Genomic DNA, 5,000 nt, shown 5'->3' with positions numbered 1-5,000 from the left:
TTTCAAGATGTTTTGTTGTTAAGTAAATATTGATTAGCTTATTTTCTTATTAACAAATTTATCAGTTTTATAACAATTTGCTTCCTATGAACTGATTCACTCGAGGCTTTCTCGTGAATTTACAGTTCGTCGTTGGACGAGTGGGTTACGTGCTCGCCTAACAATTTGGTGGCCGAAGTTCGCACCCAGCTCTGCCAACGTGGAATCAGAGGAATTTATTTCTGGTGATTAGAAATTCATTTCTCGATATAATGTTGCTCGGATCCCACAATAAGCTGTAGGTCCCATTGCTATAAATAACTCTTCGGGCCAGCCCTAGGAGAGTTGTTAATCAGCTCAGTAGTCTGGCTAAACTAAGATATACTTAACTTATTTTTCTCGTGATTTATTTGTTTGTTAATCAGTTTATTCATCTTCATTGTAAAATTCAAAATTTCCTTCGTTGTCATAGCACAATTTACAAAGTTCATCTTGTTCGCGTGGATATGATTACGATGCGTCAAATAGTATGTCAGAATCAATCAAAATATGTGATACTCATTTAAGAGATAATTCAAATGATCATATTTGTCGATAGTCTGAGGCATAATGCATTGTACTGTAATGTACTGTATTTTGTAAATGGTAATTGTCACTATTTAATGGATCATTCACAGTAAATTTTATCATGTAGTTAGGTTAGGTTAGGTTGGATCAGGACCGTTCCATGAGCGCGTCCTGGCTTGGTTACCGCTCTCTCAGTTAAAAGACGTGGAGTCTTTAAGTATTTCGATTTAATGCTTGGTTTAAAAGTAACATGGAAATATATCAGTTTGTTTGCTGTATTTATTTATCAGACTTCAATTTTTTTTTTAAATCACTTATTGTCAATCTATTTCTCTGTTCATTCCATAAAATTCCACACTTCAATTTTTTACAAGAGTAATTTTTTGGGGTTATCAGTGCAATGATTTTTAATAAAAAAAAAATTTATTTACCTAAAGAATTTATTTAAAATGATGTCTTCAAGTATCCCACTAATAAGAATTAATAATGGATATTTCGAGTGCAATGTACACTAATGGATTCCGGGCATGTGGCAACCACCCCACACGCCCCCACATGAAAAATATGACAAAATAATAATTCTGAAGATTTAGCTAATAATAATATAAATGAGAGATATAGCTATGAGGATAAACCATTATAGAAATAGTAATAAAATTTTGAGAAAAAAAATTATAATAGCTAAAATCTTAATGATAATAATAATGGATTTGACACTTCATATTTGCTACATAGTATATATACTATGTATATATATATATATATATATATATATATATATATATATAATATATATATAAATATACAGGAAGGTTGGGGCATCTGGAACACCGTAGATTCAATATTAACAGGATAGAGAAAAACCAGCGTAGCATCATATATTTATTGTCCAAATTTTCGAGACTTTGGGTCTCATCATCAGGGCTGTAAAATATACAAATATACAAATTAAAATAAGACTCAGTATTAATATAAATAAAAATGGAACAACATAAAAGTTAAATATAATAATTTAAAAAATGAACTAAAAAAAATAAAAAAATTAAAAAGTGAAGAATGCTTAAGTTAGTACCTATGCTCTATGGAGTTAAAAAAGACTGAGTGACGTTCTCTGGTTTGGAAAGGAGGACGTCAACTATGCTATAAATAAAACTGTGGAAGTGGTCTGACCATTTAATGGAGGCACAAGCTGTTTAATTGTCAACGACACCAAAACAATTAAACAGCTTGTGCCTCCATTAAATGGTCAGACCTCTTCCACAGTTCTATTTATAGCATAGTTGACGTCCTCCTTTCCAAACCAGAGAACGTCACTCAGTTTTTTAACTCCATAGAGCATAGGTACTAACTTAAGCATTCTTCACTTTTTATGTTTTAAATTTTTTTAAATTTTTTTAGTTCATTTTTTAAATTATTATATTTAACTTTTATGTTGTTTCATTTTTATTTATATTAATACTGAGTCTCATTTTAATTTGTATATTTTGTATATTTTACAGCCTTGATGATGAGACCCCTGTTTATATTATATATATATTATATAATAGTATATATATAATATTATATATATTATATATATTATATTATATAACAATATATTATTATCATGTAAATGTGTGTATGTATAATATGAAAATTGTTGGCCCACCCATGAAATTTTTTTGGATCCGCTAGTGGCAATATAGTTTGACAAACCATCCTTGAATGTTAAAAATCCTTCGCCTGTGTTTTGTCGCATTTCATTTTATTGCCTAGCAATACAGTTATTTTCAAGACGCGTTATTATTTTTCAAGAAATTTAGACAGGGCCTGTTTCGATCTTGTTTCTGTCATTGAGATTAATACTGTTACCAGTTTACTCATGTCGTGGTTTGTTATAATTCGTCTATTTTCTCATCAGTTAATTTCTTTTCAGTGTACTTAAAAAGAATCTGAAAAGATGTGTTGCGAAATCTATTGCTTTACAAATAATTTATTTTACAATTTACTTGGATTAGGGCTTCTGTTTCATTTTATGTGTTTATTTAAAAGTACTTTTATTTTCGATATTCTTATCTGTATCCTTCGCTAATGAACTGAATAGGGATCCAGCCTTCGATCTCGTCAGAATGGATTAATAAGTAACAAAATTGATCTCTTGTATAATTTCATACATTTTGCTGCAGTTTACTTGTTTAATAAACAGATTACCAGCATGCGTATCTATTCACTTCACCTGTTAATTTTAAAGGAAACCTTGAAACATCTCATTCATAAGAATTAAAACGTGAAGTTTATAGATTAATTATCTGTTAATTTAACCGTTCATGTCCTTTGTTTTCGTCACAGTCGACTAGTCATTTGTCAATACATTACTTTTTTTTTTTATTTGACTCATCTTTACTTCAAACACCAACTTGAAAACGAAGCCTTGACGTTTCTCACTCGTACGAGTGAAGAAGGCAAGTTGCTATTTTGAAATAGCAAACAGGAATGGCATCATTACAGAGACCTCCGGCGCCATTTGAATATTAGATGAAACAATATGCGCCTCTGAAAATAATGGGTCTGGATGCACTGACAGTCGACTACTGTATCTCTCTCTCCCTCTTTCCTCTCTCTCTCTCTCTCTCTCTCTCGGGGTTGTTCGCTGTCTCTCTTTGTCTTCATATCGCCACTTATTTCATATCTCTTTCCTCTGCGTTTGGAGGCAATTTCATAATAGTTTTCTTTTATTTTTGGTAAATGCAAAGCCTCAATATTGATTTCTAATCCCTCTAATTTCTAACTTTTATTTTTCTCTGCGTTTGGAGGCAATTTCATAATAGTTCTCTATTATTTTTTATATAGGTAAAGCCCCAATATTGATTTGGAATCCCTCTAATTTCTAACTTATTCTTTTCTTTGCGTTTGAAGGCAATTTCATAATAGCTCTCTATTATTTTTTATAATGGCAAAGTCCCAATATCGATTTGGACTCTATCTAATTTCTAATTTACCTCTATCTCTCTTGAACAGAAATTTACACAAGAACTTTATCATTCAAATTGGCAAAGGCATAAGAAGTAATTCCTTATCTCGCTCTCTCGATTGTTCGCTCGTAAGAGCTGACTTCTCTTTTCTCTCTCATTCGTTCTCGATTTCCTTCTCTATCAAAACGAGAGCCCGTGTCAGACGAAAGAGCTGACTGAATCTAACGAAAACAGCAACTCTATCAAACATAAGATCCTGCTCTCTAATAATAGCCCTTCCATAGAAACAGTCTCTGCCTGCCTTTCTGTCTTGTAATGGAAAAGGGAGGCAAATTCTAGTTCTCTACATCTCTTTTATCTCATCAAAACAATTGCTCTCTTTTTTGTGTGTGTGATCCAGTGCCATTCATTAATACTCTCTGTCTTTCTCTCTTAGAAGAATTCTCTTTTTCATGCTTCTCCTCTCTTTTTCTCTCGCTCTCATAAGAATTTTTTCTCCCTCTCTCTCGTGAATATGCTTTTATATTTCTTCCATTACAACTCTATATCCCTCTCTCCTGCTTTTTCATACTCACTCTCTCTTTCTGTTTCTCACAAGAATTCTTTCTCTCCTTCTCTCGTGAAAATGCTTTCCCAAAAGAATGTCTAATTCGCTCGTATAAATTATATTTCGTAAAAATATCCCCTCTTTCTATCTCTCTCAAAAATTCTTTTCTCTTTCTCTCAAATTATTCCTGTAGCTCTCTCTAGTGATTTTTTTCTTTCTTGTTCTTTTTCGTGTTTTTCTTTTGGCTCTCTCTCTCTCTCTCTCTCTCTCTCTCATATTTTCCATTCGCTCTCACTTTCTCTTTTTCATAAGAATGATTTCCTTTCCCTTCACAAGGGCTTCTCTATCTCTCTCATGCTTTTTCTTTATATTACTTTCATAAGAATTCTCTTTCGCTAGTGTTCTCACTTTGTGATGCCTGCCTTCACCTCTCTCTTTAATGAATTCGTCTCTCTCCCTCGATCTTATTTGTAAAATGTTTCCTCTGTTTTTTATGATCTCTGTTTCTCTCTGTCCCTGTGTGTGTGTCTGTCTGTCTCTGTCTCCCACACAAAATCTCGGTGCTTTTCCCTCTCAGAACTGAAGCACTTCACATGCAAGTTGCATCCTATATATCGCCCTTTCTGGCTCTCTCTAAATCACGCAGGAGAACACCTGGATTTCCAGGTAATTAGGACGCCATTACCCCATCTTCGACAGAGCAGGTAGGGTCTCGAGCAGAGTCGACGGCTGCCCATCCGTCCGTCACTGCAATTATAGGTCGAATTGGCGTTATGCATAACCTCATCCGGAGGTCCGGCTGAGGAAAAAACCCGAATTCAATAACGGTGGTCTTTTGATCTCTCAGGCAATTTGCTTTCGAATTACGAAGTGACCCCGTTGTATTTGCATCTAGAGGAGGATGCGCTTCCAGCCAGTGGCTCATTTCGCATTTAATAGGTAGGCAAGTGACTGGA

General features: G+C 33.6%; 2 protein-coding genes across 7 annotated transcripts in view; one reads left to right on the top strand and one right to left on the bottom strand.

Moving 5' to 3' along the window:
• LOC135195666 (uncharacterized) overlaps positions 1-5,000 on the top strand; it is a 103,368-nt gene that overhangs the window by 78,815 nt on the left and 19,553 nt on the right. The gene's annotated exons all lie outside the window — the stretch shown is intronic.
• The window catches only part of LOC135195665 (EF-hand calcium-binding domain-containing protein 4B-like), a 127,107-nt gene that overhangs the window by 119,024 nt on the left and 3,083 nt on the right, over positions 1-5,000 (bottom strand). The gene's annotated exons all lie outside the window — the stretch shown is intronic.

This window comes from Macrobrachium nipponense, chromosome 16 (genome assembly GCF_015104395.2).
Source record: "Macrobrachium nipponense isolate FS-2020 chromosome 16, ASM1510439v2, whole genome shotgun sequence".
NCBI lineage: Eukaryota > Metazoa > Arthropoda > Malacostraca > Decapoda > Palaemonidae > Macrobrachium > Macrobrachium nipponense.
This window is presented reverse-complemented; position numbering and strand designations above follow the sequence as displayed.